Here is a 15,509-nt window from a genome sequence, read left to right on the forward strand (position 1 = left end):
GGACTCGTGTACGGTATGGCTCCTAACCTTACAAAGACAGCGTTTTCTTAGATCCGAAGTTCATACTTTTTTTTTTTTTTTTCCCCCTTTACGGAAGGAACCCCATAAACAGTAAAACTGACTTCTGTGCTTCATGTATAGTGAACAGAGCCAGGCTGTCGTCGCTGTAATGGGCACTCTACCATCTTGTTCCGTGTGGAGTTGAATTAAGTAGCTGTGTTCTCTGGCTTTCACTGTGTGCTGGAATTCATGTATTGGATCTCCTAACTTCTCTCAGTTGTTTGCTCTTTAAATCTTTGAGTGTACTGGTACAAGTAGGGTTTTTAAGGATGCTTATCTAGAGTTTATCAAGCCAAGTAGACTACAATGATATAGATACAACCCTGCTCGTGTTTAAGACTTTAGCTTTCAGGCAAATCTTCAGCTACATTGCCTCTTTCTAAAAGGGTGTTAATGCTCCATGCTTGGTTTATGGATGGCGTGGAAAAAACACCCTGGTGGATAAGCATGAGAGAATTGAGAACTGACATGAACTGAAGTTCTGGAGCAGGTTCTGGAGACAAAAAAATAACATGAGATGTTGGCATTTACAGTGTTTCTGAGAGCTAATTCGGTCAAGAAACATTTATATTTAGAATACTATATTTGAGGGTTTATGAAAACTGTGTTCTCATGAAAATTGTGCTATTTTTAGTAGAAAATATTTTAGGTTCTATTGTACTGTGGTGGTATCACCGGTTTGTAAATTTGAGCAGAAGTGCCACAGTAAGTTCAGAATGTTAGGTGGGGTCATTTCACCCAAGGAATTTATGTCAATGTTCTATATTAAGAACATCTAGTTTATTTAGATGCTGGTGTAATACACAGTCTGGATGGTGGTTCTCATGTCATTTTTGAAGCTTAAAGTTTTGGGGTTTTTTTTTTTAATGTCTGGGAATATGTCTGAAGTTGCTCTATCATAAAGCCTCCTCACCACAAAAACATAGCATTTCTAACATCACTTGCAAAGTATTGAAATTTTAATTTGAGCTTCATATTGGAGTTTTGATTACTATTTTCTGAGTATATGCTTCAGATATAATATGAAATGTGTTTTCCTCTTCCCCCACGTGCACTTCTCTCATCCTTAAACTTCTTCTCACTTCATCTGTAGGCATGTCTGTATTAGCAGTAGTAGTTGAGGAAGGTGTATGAGTGAGACAGCTGGTAAAATTTGCATTTCAGTGCACTAGGTACACAAACAAGATAATGTTTTCCATTGGGATGTCATTTTTCACGTCAAGATTTATTTCTGACTGAAATGACAGAGTTCACCGTTGAAATTGATCGTAGGCAGAATTACACATGTGGTTACTCTGGTCAACTTGTTGAAGTTGGCCCTTATGAGAATTAACAGGCAGTATTCCTGGAAAAAAAGAAATCCCATGTAAAAAAAAAAGTAGGTTACTGCATGTGTTCTTTTTGTTTCCATCTAGTTTAAGAAGGAGGCTTATGCACAAATACAAGCTGTACTTGTGTTCCTGCACCTGACTGTGCTTCCCAAGAAACTGTGCGGAAAGCAGGAAAAGTGTGTTAGGTTGTTCTTTCATGGATATACATCTCAAATGAGAAGCTGCAGGAATAGACATACAATTCCTTCTCAAATTTTGAATTCAAAACTTAAGCCAGAACAAAGCTCTCAAGAATGCTTGAAGACTTTGTCTTTAGGTAATGGAAGTGTGGGGGTTGGGGCTTTCATTTTGTGTAATGGATTTTATTTGCCAACCCCCCATCACCCAGTTACATTTGCCAAAAGTACATTTGCCTTTGTTTAAGACCTTAGGATCTGTGTGTGACAGCGTTTTGGCAGATGAATGTTAAAATGGAATTGCCATATAAATAAGTCTTTATATACTTTGAATTTCTAAAAAGTAGGTTAGATTGGTTACATGCTATGATTTCCCATAGAGGAGTAATTGGTTTAGTTGTGTAACTGATCTTCTGAACAAGTGTCAGATATTTAAATAAAAATTCAAAGCAACTCTAAATAATTCTGACAGTACTGGGAAGCCTCGCTGATTAAATTATTTACTTAAAAATGCTGTCCAGTGATAATTTTGTGTACAGAAGTCTTAAGGGCATTGAAAACTTGTGATTCATTCCCCTTTGCAATCAAGTACAAGACTAATGCTTGTTTTTTTTAATACCTTAGCCAAATTTCTAGAACTTATTTCCTTTGAAGCTGTTTGTTGCAGTGTTCTAAGGCTTTCTGAGTTCTGACAATTCATGCATTTGTATTCACCGACTTTTAAGTAATGTTCAGAAATACTCTGTTTCAACCACTGTTGCGAGTCTCTTGTAATCAGAGGAGCTCTGTAATTGCAGATTATTGATGGTGAAGGTTTATAGCCGTGTAGGACTTTTTATTCTGACCCTTTTCAGGCTCTTCAAAGAGGCCACTTTTAGGCTGTTTCCTTTTTGCTCTTGGTTAATGAATAATGGTGTGGTTTTCTGTCCCTTTACAATTTATAGATCCTTGCAGTACTTCAGTGTCAGGTGATGGCCCTTGAGGAGAATTTCGAGTTTCCCGATGATAGAATTTTTTTCTCCAATCTCTTTTATGTGCTTTTCATGGATTACTTGGAATTACTGAGTAGACTGCTAGAGTTGTGACAGACACTGGAGACATAATATTAGCACTGGAGTCTGATGTCAACTTTGAAATTTGGCAGTCAGACACAAAAAAAACCCTTAAAACAAAAGAGGGACAGTTTGAAACTGTTCTTGATTTGATCAGGTTAAGTGCCCTGAAAAAAAAAAAAAAAAGGTGCTCGTATTGTAATTATAATCAGTTTGCTTTAGAAAGTAGTTATTCTATCATGTTTCTGTATTGTGTGTTCTAGTACCCTTTTGTGTCAAATCGAAATTCTGTGCACATTGTAAACATTGCTTTAATGTAGATCAGTGTGTTAATGACTTTCATCAGCTTCAAACTACTTTCTGAATTGCCAGAAGTAAATGTTCAAATGATGTGAAAACAGACCTTTCAAATGCCTGATGTGATCTGTGGCTCTTTCTTGCTATAGATAAAGATCATTAATGAAAATGCAGAGATCTTCCTTGGTTGACCTTTTGAAATAAATAAAGGCTTGGGCCTACATTTCAGCAAAATTTGCCAGCCTCTTTTGGCAGTAAGAGCATTGTACACTCATACAGAAGACTTACATTGCAGGAAGGCATTTTCATAGTTGTCATGTCTGGTTGTCATCTCTGAGCTCTTTACTAGAGGATACTCCTCCAAGAAATTAATGTACATTTGGCCATGATTATGGGTACCATCTGCACAAATGTACTAATTTTAAGTCTTCTGTGGGAACAGATTCTATAGAGGTAAAACATATGTGGCACTATAAAATATAAGACAGAGTATCTCTATATGGTATGTGTATATAGTGATAATATATAGTGTATGGATATTTTAATTATTATTAGGCAATCCTTTGAACTTGTCTGGCTTCGAATTTCATTCACACTTCTTTGTTTGACCTGGAGTGTTCTGCCCCTTCATAGTATCTCATTCATTACACTAAATCTAAGATGTTGGAAGCATTGTGTATACAAATTTCTCATAGGAGTTCAGAAAACGAAATGGAAACTTCATATGAAGTTACTAGCACAAGTTTTCCTGCTCTGAGGAATTAAATGGTGCTTGGCTGAAAAAATAAAAAAAATCTGTTTTTTCTTTGGGTTCAAAGAAGAAATTTTGTGCAAGCTGATAACAGTAATCATGGTGAACCACATTACTCAATTGCATTATCTTCTGAAGATTATAACTACATTAAGTGTTCATATTTACTTCTATTGGCAGTAGTGGCCAGTACCAGCTCATCTCTGGCTGGTCATAGTGGACTTTTGACTGTGTTTCTTCAAGTCTAGTAATCCATTGGTGTTTCTTCATTTAAGTTAAGCTTTTGTATCTGTATTTGAAACCATCTTATCTATAACGTACTTATATGACTTACAGGACAGCTTGGTTTTGCCTTAATGTCTTCTACAGCAGGTAAAAACAAATAGAATTTTTAAGTAGTGATTTAATAAGACTGGACCAATTACATCATTTAATGATTACATGTTCTTAATTCCTTTTAATGTTTAAATATGAACTGACTGCTGGTAGCTGCTTAGAAGTACTTTTTTGTGTACCACTAACATAGTAACTTCTTTTCTAATCCTAGAAAATGCATTAATTAGTCTGACCTATAAACGAATTAGGGCAGTGCAAGGAGAATTTATAATTTCTAATTTCTTTGGTCCTACAGCACATTGTTCTAAATTCCTGCAGCTGGATATTTCAACTTGAAGTTATCCAGATGATAATAATGTATCATGCTACTTCCTAGGGTGGATATCTTTTACATCTCTAACCTAGGAATCCCAGGAACAGTTTTTGACCACTTACTTAATATCTAAGTTTAAAGCAAAAATAGGCTTTGTTTTTATTTTTTTTACTCTTTTATATTTTTACTTATGTGGTGTCATTAGTTCCACTAATTCTTTAGAAGAATTTGCTAGACCTGTTGAAATTTTGCAGATTTTCCTTTTTGAATTATATAGTTGCTTGTGGAAGGATGTTGCTTGAGTTTTTCTGAAGTCTTATGTGTTTGGTACTAGTTGGAAGATAAATTAATATTTGAAAGTTTTCAGTCAAACACTATGTTTCACAAATAAGTTTCATGTATGACTCTGCCATGAGCCCAGACCTGATAAGAAATAGCATGTGAAAATCTTCTAAATAGAAGTTCAATACAGAAGAATGAATCAGTGGTGCAGAACTCTCAGCAATTTTGATTAAAATTGTTTGCTGTACCAAATATGTTTTCTTCTAATTTATTTTCATTCATAATTGACTATATAAGTTGACCTCTCATTAAACTGGAGCAGTTAAATGGTGCAGCTGCCCTCAGGAGATCTGAATTAATAATATTCTCTTAAGTGCTATGTTGCTTTGTTTAGCCATTGGGGCATTAGTAGATAGAGGAGATAGGAGAGTTGATTTACTCTCAAGAGAGTAATGAATAAGGTGCCAATATGGCATTTTCAATATTTAGTCTAAGTAAAAAAGAACTAAAACCTTACTTAAAGCTTGCTATGAACAATAATCTCTGTAAAAGTAGCCTGAGCATGGTAGGACTGCTGTGAACGATGAAAAAAGATGCATGACAGTTCATAGAAGGCAAACATTGTAATCTTGCTGATCAGCTTGGTGACTTGCCCTACAATGTTATCTTTATTTTCACACTATCGCAGCTTTAGCCTGATTAGAAGATACCAGATAAGGAAAAACCAGTATCACTGTTTTAAATTCTGGGAAATCTGTCAAGGAGAAAGCTTTACAGAGCTCTTTACACCTATTGTCACTCCATCTAAGTTTTCTGAGGTAATGGTAGTGCCAGAAAGTCATCTGTAAATTGTAGACTGAGCTCGACCTTTCTTGACTGAAATGTCTACTTGTTACTTACTTTTCCTTTTTGTCAGTAGCAAGGAAATACTGGAAAGGAGCATGTGTCTCTCACATTTTGGACATATTTGCATCACTTGGCTTGAAATCAGCATCACAATACTTAACTTATGAGTAATGTATTGTCTGTCTGTTGCATTTGGAACTAAAACTGCAGACAAATTTGTGGAGGATAATTATAGAATGCTTATGATCAGTTCTTGGTAAGGCAGTCATCTTTTCCAAGGTGTGAGCATAGTTATGTAAACTGTTTAAAACTCTTAAGTAAATAGGAAATCATTATTTGATTTTTTTCATGTCTATTAAATTCCCTTTTGGGTTTTTTTTTTCCCCTGATATATCATATTTCTTTGCTAACTGTTTGTGTAACTGTTTGGACTGTGGTTTCTTGTCTGGGAAGTAAAACTCCAGATTTTAGGCATAAGCTAAATGTGACTATTCAAGTCAGATTGCAGAATGAAGCTTCTTTAAGCTGTTCTGACTTGGTGAAATAATTCTTCTATCTTAAGTCACATGCAATCCATTTAATTAAATAATTCTGCTATGGGTTTGGGGGTGGGGGGGAGTGGGTGTTGGTTTTTGGGGTTTGTTATTGGTTTTGTAGACAATATGGTTAAACCTTTCATTGTTGGCAGGGTCCTCCAGAACGACTATCTTCCAAGTAGTAGTACATGCTGGTGTTGCAGAGCAATAGTTGAAAAGTTTCTTTTGGTAATGACTCAAATTCCAGTTTTCACCACCCTGTAAACAATATAGTAGAATTAATTTTTTGGGTTTGTATTTGCAAATAACCCAATCCCTAGTTTGGGATTTCTTTTTATTCTATTTTGTTGTTTAATTTGAATGCACTTACGAATTCCATGTTTCATGGAGAGCCATGACCCCACGTTTTGAGCATCTCCTAAGACTGTAAACAGCATTTTCCTTCAATGACAGTTGCGTCTGTGTTCAAGAGGAGTCTGTAATTAAACTCTCTGATTTGAGATTTTAAATACATTCCTTGAGACCCTGGTGGCTGATGTGTCGCTTATAAATACTTTTTCAGTCTTTGCTTCTTTGTGCTTCCCCAATAGCCTTTAATTATATTCATATTATACAGAGTTGACAAATTCATAGTGTCTCACCTCTTTTGCCTATTGTCTTATTTTACAGTAGCTGCCAAATTACTCAGCTACAATGCTTGTGCTATCTTTTCTTTTGATACTGTTTGGATTGTTCCAGTTTCCTATGTTTAGTGATGGAAAAGCCATGAGATTTGCAGTTAGAAAACAAAGCAGACAGAATTAATAGCACAGAAAGCAGATTGATTTAATAGCACAGAGTAAAAAAAAAAAAAGTCATGTTTTATAATTTTTCTCCAAAGCTATATAAAATGCCCTGTCTAGTTCATAAGCTTAGTGGCTTTAGAACACGATTACAGTATGGAATGCTTGAAAGAAATTTTAAATCTCAGATATATCTCAACTATGTAATGTGGAAACACAGTTTCTCCACTCACAAATGGGAAGGATTTTTTTTTTTTTTAGAGAGAAAGAAGACCCAGTACTTGTGGAATATGTTTGAAGGATGTCAGGCAATAAAAATTGTGTAAGTAATGTTCAGTAAAAGCTAGTAGGCTACCTCAAACCATTTTGTAATGGTATTCATACTTCAACAGAAAATGAAGGCTTTACTGGAAATGTTACTTTTCCACTGGCATTTCAGATTTTCTGTTGAATATGCTCTACATTTGTGACACAAAACCAACTGAAGTATACGCAGCAGATGATTTACCTAAAGAAAAAAAAAATTGCAATAAAATGGTAATGTAAGATTCTTTTAATATTTAATTCACCTGCTTAAACTACCATGCCTGGTTTTAGGAGTATATGGTGTTTCTTGAAGGAGCTCTCAGTGTTTGTAAAAGCAAGTTACAATATTAAAGTTATAGATTTGTCCTTGTTGTTTGTTTGGGTTTGTTTTGTTTTGCTTTTTTAACTGTTTTTGATTAAGACTGGATTTTTCAGTATTTTGTGGGATTACATGTGTGAATATAGAGAGGTTAATGTAAAGCAGCTAAGCATGAATGGTGATTTGGAAGCTAAGAGCAAGCTACAAAAGTATTTCCCCTCTACCTTGCATGTTTATATTTTTTAGCCATATTCTAATTAGATGATTGCCTACAGCCTAGAGCAAGAAATTGCTCAGACCTAGACTCATGCTTGAATCAAGTTCCTCACAAATTGTAGCTTTAAGAATATTCTGACTACCTGAGGCATGCTATTTATTCTATGATACAATTTTCATATTTTACTTAATTTTCTGTGAAGAACACAAAGTGAACAAGTAAGACCATACTGCAATAGTCAAATCAATTTATTGATTAGTGTTTAAAAATCCTGAAAATTTGTCTATTGTTTCAGAAAATTTGAATATGAAGGATGCCGTTGTGAATAATTAAACTTTATTATTTTCAGGAAGAATTTTTCTGAAGTTGCAATAATGAAATTACTCAAAATGAGTGGGTGAACAGAAAGTGAAGTTTTATGTGGGGGAGCCATTACCACAGAACTGAAATTGTGTATAGATCACAATTGGTTTACTTGGTATGGAAGCAATGGTGAATCCCCATTCCAAGGCAGAACTGGATTTTAATCCATCTAATTTAGTAATGAGCTGGGAGAAGACTGTCCCTTTGCTTTCTTCATATCTCTTTGAATAGCATTGTAGATCTGAGACTTCCTTGTTTAGGGAGGACTTTAAGGAACTGGGTTTTGTCTCTAGAAATGTTTAGTCAGAGCTGTGATTCAGAGTGTTCTGAGGAAGGTTACTGTAACTTTGTCAATGATAGTGTAATAACTTGGCAAGCCTTTTTGCATAGGGTTTTATTCTTTATCTCCTGGATAATGGTTCTCCAGAAACAGATTTATGCTGCAAAAACAAAGGTTTTTTCTAACATACCTAGATTGCGGATTATAGAAGAAAACTTTTCACTTGTGTTTCTAGATAGTATTTTACCAGGAAAAGAGTTAATACCTTTTTAATCAAAAGGCAGTAAAACCTAATGGAGAAATGTTAATTGAGTGCCTCACCAAAAATTAGAATGTTACAGTTAACCCTCATCTCCTTCACAACCATTGTCTCAATCAGGATTTATTCAATTCATATGCTGCCTTTTTTTATTTTGTAAAGTTCAGTCATGTTCCTGCCCCACCTTCAGCTTTTCCTGTTTGAAGAGGCACAACCTTTTTAGTCCTTATTATAAGACAACAGAATGTCCCTTTAATAATTTTGATTGTCCTTCTGATTCTCTTACTTGATTAACTTCTGTGGATACCACAAGTCTTTCAGTTCACCATTCAGGCAAGCAGTTTGGATTTTTTTTCTGGATATGCCTTCATATCAGAAGCTCAGGTCTGTGCAGCTACAGCACACAGCTGTCATCATCATGGGAAAATATAATCAGTATAGTTTGAAAAGGAATTATCCCCAAAACAAACTCAAATCATCCCAGTAATGTGGAGAAATGGATACTCCCAGAGTTAAGCCAAGCTTTTTTACTCTTTCCAACTAGTTTCTGCTATTAGTGGAGATGTACTGAGTTTAAAAGTAACCTGCTATTTTCATCTCTCTGGGAAGAAAAGTGTGAAAGTTTAAAAATCACCATTTAAACAATACTGACAAGTGTTTCCTATTGACAGGGATAGCTGGGGTACCTGACAGTGTCTCCTTTGCTCTTGGCAAAGGTTCTTAGCATGAATTTCAAACTGTCAAATAGCAAATACAGGTGTCTGGCCAGCTCAAGAACCCAGTAAGCTGGTTGTTGATTTTGCATGTTGCATTTGAATAAAAACAAACAAAAAACCCACACACTGGCCATAGCACTTAGAAGTGAAATATAAAAAGGAGTGCTGGTACAGACTTGTTTTTTCTATTTGTGGTGTCTGTTTCAGTGTTTATTGATGCTGTTGTAAATTTGTGGCCTTCAATGGCCTGACATAGGACCTCACTTATGCAATATAAAGACTATTATTCTGAATCCCTGAAAAGCACTAAAACAGTGTGGAACTGTGATATTTACTAAGTGAAACAGTCAAGAACATACTATATCCAAAGTCTTGCATTTTGTAAGTACAGGAGTGACATTGAAATGATGAGTGTCAGGGTCTTACCATGACTCTTTTCCACAACAGCTTCTGACGGTGCAGCTTGATGCAGGCGGGGTTTTGGCAAGGTATTGTCCTTGCCACATCCTTCCTTGTGACAGGCCTGGTTCTTGCCAACCCTGTGTTGATCTGGTTCAAGGAATTAAGCCATGCAAAAGCTGATTGTCCGTGTAATCTTCTTGGCTGCCCAGACCTGCTCACGAGAGGGCCAGACGAGTGACACCGCTAATGTAAGGGAGAATTGGCAGGACAGTGTCAGTGTTGGCTTCAATAGCTGTAAAAGGGTGGCTATTAATATTGTGGATTTGTTAAGGTATATCAGATGAATGCTTTTTGTCAGGACAACAGAAAAAATAGACTTGCTACAGTTGTGAGAGCCATTTGCTGTTAGTGACTACTAATAAAAAAGTTTCTGTGGGAAATGCTGGTGGTGTTTTTATCAGCTAGTGGTTCTGCCCCTCAGCACCACTGATATCCATGGTAGGTGCATTTTGTTATGTAGGCATGTCTTTAACTGCAAATTAACTATAAGCCTGTGATCCCAGTTTTAGTTCAGGTGGTGATTCTCTTTTCTACGTTAGGTGTGTTCAGAGACTGGTAGAAAAGATTGAAAATTTTATAAGACTTCTTATGTGGCACTAAATCTACCTTGTATGAGGAAAGTGCAGAAGCTGAATTGAATTTCAGAGTTAGTAGGGTGTTTTGAGACAAGAAGTGGCTTTGATAATAATTCCAAAGGGAATGGAATTCTTCATTCTCTCTTACTGTACAAATATACAACAAAAGATAGTCTGCTTCAGAAAGCTTTCAGCCTAACAATAAATTAAAAATATAAGCATGAGAGAGGGAGAAGAATAAAGAAATGAAGTAATTTTCCCTAAACAAGACCTCCTCCTAAGAGCCGTACAATATCACTTCTTGGGGACACGAACAAAATAAAGCTTCCATAATTCCATGAAAAGTAACATTGCCACACTGTTATGAGGCAAGAACAGTGCTTCCTCCTGAACATCTTGTGCACTTAACTGTTTAATGTTCCCACAGTTATTCCCGTGGCCATTTGTGTTTATCAGTAGCATTCTAGGTAAATTCTGAACAAATTATACTAATCAGTAAAATGTCAAACAGCAAGTGCGTAAAAGATGAGAATTTGAAAAATATTATCAGCAGCATGCTTCTAAATTAAAATTTCCTTTGAAATCTGCTGATAAGTAATAGGATTTGCATTCATATAGTTTCTCAGAGCAGCCAATTTTCATAATTGGTAAGTTGTTTAAATTCAACAATTAAAAAAACCCCAACAAACCAAACAGTTAATCTGAAAGGCAGCATCAGAAAGCAGAATATTCCACTACTGTGTTGAATATGAATGAAGCTCATTTACAGAACCCAGGATGCTATTTTTGTGGTACTTGAATAGCCAATTGTCAAGGAATACCAAATGTTTATTGAGAAGGCTCTTTCTCATCTCTTGAGATATACTGTATTTGCAGCACAAAGGAAACTAGCTCATCTAAACTGTGAGGGACCTTTTGAAATTTAATTTTGTGCTTGTGAGGCACTGTGTAACTTTGGGGTCAGGACTCACAACACAAGAGAAACTACTGGCAAGTCATAGACTGTACTAGCATGAAATAGCATATAGCAGTGGAGTGAATTTTATAATTAATAAAGTTTATTATGGTAGCACTGAGTTGAACATAACTTGTTTACATTACAGAGTGCTGAATGACTCCAGCTTAACTGTTGATTTCTTTGTTGTTGTTGCTGTCTTTGCAGTTGGCTTCTTTTAGATTGCCTTAGAGATGTGTATGTAAGGAACCAATGACTCCCTTGTAGAATTGTAAATTCTATTTTAGAAAATACATTAATACCATAGATAGATATTAGTTTCTGTAATGATTTTACTTAAAAGTGAGGGACAATGATGTACAGCTTTTGTAGTTAAAACTTTCTAAAGTTATTCTACTTCTTTTATTCCTTCAGAAATAGAGGAAGTTTCATTTGAACAGACTAGAGTATGCATGAAGCAACAGAATATATGCTGTGATAGTTTTGCAAGAGCTGTTGCCAGTTTCATTGTGGTGTTCATGTATTGTCTCATTTCCTTTCCCTCTGCTACAACTGTATCTCTTTGTAAAACATTGAATCTTAAACTGCCTATATAGTTTATATTTTTCCCTTAAACCATATGAAGTAGTCTGCATTTGTTGTTAATTTTAGGAGGGCAAAGAATGAAAAAGGATGATGGTGCTTTATTCGTCTTGTTTAATTTAATATTTCCCCTCTGGCTATTTATCTGTGCTTGTTGTGAAATTTGAATATGGCTCACATTGCAGTGTCAAATTATACAGAACCTTTTCTCAAATTTGCCATATATTTGAGCTAGTAAGATGTTTACACTTTAAATTACAGTTAACTTGTATCTGTTATAGGTCATCATCTTCAGCAATAAATACATAAAATGAATTGTCTTAGTGCAGGTCTTTTAATGCCTTCCTTCTGCTATATGAAATGTAGAGTTTTTAATAATATTGTTTACTTTTTTGACAGCAAGTTTTTTTTAACTTAATGACTATGCCACATTGCATTTCTATGACTATGTAGTTTCCCTAGTAACATGTCAGAAGGCCTTTGTTGAAGGGTTCTTAAAGCCCAAAGAAATTGTAATTTTTCTTTCTTTATTATTTTGTTGACTTGTTGATATCCAGTTAGGAAGGACAGAATTTTCCATGCTCGAGTCAGATGCACTTGTTTTTTCTTGTTTTGTCATAATGAATGGCTGTGCTGGGTCAGCAAACAGCTGTAGCCATCTTGTATCTGATCTGGCTTAAAAACTCTGGGCAAAGCAGATCCCAATTTTGTTTTGTAGCTTAATTCTGAGGAGCTATGGGTTAACCGAGCCAATCTATTTAAAAAAAAAGAAAAAAGGAGTGTACTAGATCTATACTTGTACATCTGTGGATGTACACTAATCTGCAGAGTGTGAGTAAACAAAATGACTTGGTGCTACATGAAGCCAAAAGACTCGGTGGTGTCTCTGTCTGCAGATGGCTCCAGATGAGCTTTTACAGCTCCAAATGTCTCCTTGGGAAAAGGGGTTAGCAGGAATAACGCTGGCTCTGAGCTCCAGTGAACTAAAACTTGTTACAGATGTTAAATGATTAAAAGCAAGGTTATAACAAAAACTTCCCAGCTGAAGGACTTGGAGATTTTTTAAGTCCTACGTTCAGACAAATCATAAAATTATCAAAAGCAAATCATAAAATTCTCAACCCCTGGCAGTGGAATAATTTTCTGATAAAACAGCGTACACAGGTTCAACTCTGACTTGCTGTTTGTCTTAATTCTAATGAACAGCTAGAATTAATAATTATGGTTTGATTAAACAGTATTTCTTGATAACATTGTTTCTTGGAAGTACTCCTAATTACATAATTTGGAATAAAGGTGTGTTTATTATTGGAAGAGCCTGAATTTTAAGCTGTAGTCACTAAAATAAATTGGTAAGCGTTAAGCATTATGTTGTTTTTTTTTCCTAATGACACAAAACCAAATAACTGTAGCATGTTTGTAATCCAAGATGAAGATCCACTGTGTTAATGTCTTCCTGGGAGGTTTTAAGTTTGGTGCTGACATTGCTGCTGGATAAAACTGAGAACCTCTGCCAGCAACTGTTAGTGTCCTCTGCAGGGGAAAGATACTGGCAAAGCAGCTTAGCACTGTGGGGATAAATCTCAATTTGGCACACCTCCCCCCTTCTCAAGTTTAGGAGTTGATTGTAATGCAGTATTTTGTGTTTTAATGCTGCTTTAGCAAGTAGGATGTACAGTTGTTATAACTAAACTTAGGAAAAAAAATACCACTCCTCTGCACATACACCTCTGATACCACCTAATGCTTTAGTTACAAATGTTTTCCCAATATTGTCAGCTGGTTTTCCCTATTGCTTTTATGAAAGTCATTGTGCAGTAAGAGAAGGGAAAATAAGATATGTTATTATAGAAAAGCATAGCTGTTTTCTTCTTGCCAGAATTTAGCAATTTTTTTCTTATTTTTTACTCTGTGTTTTAAATGTATTTTCTTAAATAAGAATTATGCTAAAATCTGCTATCTTCTCTTCTGTTAAGTTTACTCCCAAGGATTGTTTCAGTTATTTTGCACAGATTTCCCAGCTCAGCTCATGTACTTTTCAAAGATGAATATAAGTATTCCTTCTAATTTCAGTGGCACAAAGCATGCACAATCAGGATGGGAACTCTGCTTAGCTAGTACACAAAATACCACAGAATTATTGAGAATACTTGGTGGGAAACATGAGGTTAAACATGAAAATTGTATTTCATATCACTTCCAAAAATAACTTGTGGAATCCTCAGAAACCAACTGTGGAGGAAGCAGAAGAACCACAGTAAGTATGAAGTACAAGGATAATGTTAAAAGAGTGAAGTTGTCATGGAAACAGCTCCCAAACGAGCATAGCCACAAAGGCAGCACCAGACCACAGGATCATAAAGATGCTTCAGCAGTCAGGGTTGAACCCTGGCCTCTACTTTCGTAGGAAAAGCATTTGCTTGTAGGAAATAGAGGCACTTTTATCTGTATTTCTATTTCAGTTTTGTTTTGTTGGTTTTTTTTTCCCCCTGGCATTAAACAGGGGAACTGAATTTAATTAACTTCTTGTTAAGTGGAAGAAACTGTACAGTAGGGTAGCTGTGGTACATTGTGCAGGCTGGAAAAATGTTTGGCTGATCAGCTGTAGTTCAAGGGTGTTTCATTTTCTTTGGGAGATACTTTCATTATCTTTTGAATAGATCTTCTCTAACTGTCATTTCAACAAGTTTCAGCAGGTATAACTGAAGTTAGGTGTTTATTAATTCCTTGGGCCAACCATATCTATAATTAAACAAAACATTGAAATTACCTCCTTTTTAAAAAATTATTACTACTGTGTATTTAAACATTGGGCAGTGAAGGTTCTTGCAAAAAAAAAACTTTGAAATTTTTCAAAATGTTTTCAAAGTATTTGACTCATTTTGAAATGAATTGAGTAAAATACTTGACTGGTTTTAATTTCCAGAAATCTCTGGAGGTTGCTGTCTTCTGCATTGGCTGAACTTGTTATTTATTGTTAAAATTGTGGTTTGATATTGCAAGAGTAGCTGTTTGCTCTTAAATTCAAACTGATACTTTTAATTACATTTTTTTAACATTTAGTGTTAGAATTAATGCTTCCTTTTATCTGACTTAGGTAGACTTCTTTTATAAAATTCACTGATAAAGAGCACCTTTACATGTTTCTGAAAAGAAGTTTGAACACTTGATACCTGTCATTCATGCAGGATTTTTTTAATTTCAAAATGTAACAGGCCAGTGTTAAATACAGTATAGGAAACTTAGACAAAAGTCCACTGTAGTTATTTCAGTAGGCCCCACTACTTCTTATATTTTTATTTGCTAGAGCTGCTAAAATTTAAAATGAGAGCATTTTTTTTCCCTTAATTCATATGTTCTAAGAAAGATTGAAATCTCTGCTTTGCAGTAGCTCAAAGAAACAACTTCTGCCTTTGTGTTGTACAAGGCCAGCTTTTCAGTACTGATTACCCAGGCACTGTCAGAAAATTTATATGAAGCTAGATCTGACAATCCCAATTTTACACAAAAGTGGAGCTTTTTATGTGGGAAAAACATCTTTTGCTGAATAGGGATGTGTGTATTTTTCCCCTTTTGACAACTTTGATGATCCATGATTATGACTGTATGGTTTTGCTGAGAAGAATGAGTCAGAAAGGAAAAGGTGCTTAATTGATTTGTTTTGCTGCCTGCAAAACATGCAGTGAGGTTATGTAACATATCACAAGAGATCA

At 35.3% G+C, this 15,509-nt stretch overlaps 1 protein-coding gene across 4 annotated transcripts in view; it reads left to right on the forward strand.

The window, feature by feature from the left end:
* The window catches only part of SLK (STE20 like kinase), a 49,561-nt gene that overhangs the window by 632 nt on the left and 33,420 nt on the right, over positions 1 to 15,509 (forward strand). The gene's annotated exons all lie outside the window — the stretch shown is intronic.

This window comes from Poecile atricapillus, chromosome 6, assembly GCF_030490865.1.
Source record: "Poecile atricapillus isolate bPoeAtr1 chromosome 6, bPoeAtr1.hap1, whole genome shotgun sequence".
NCBI lineage: Eukaryota > Metazoa > Chordata > Aves > Passeriformes > Paridae > Poecile > Poecile atricapillus.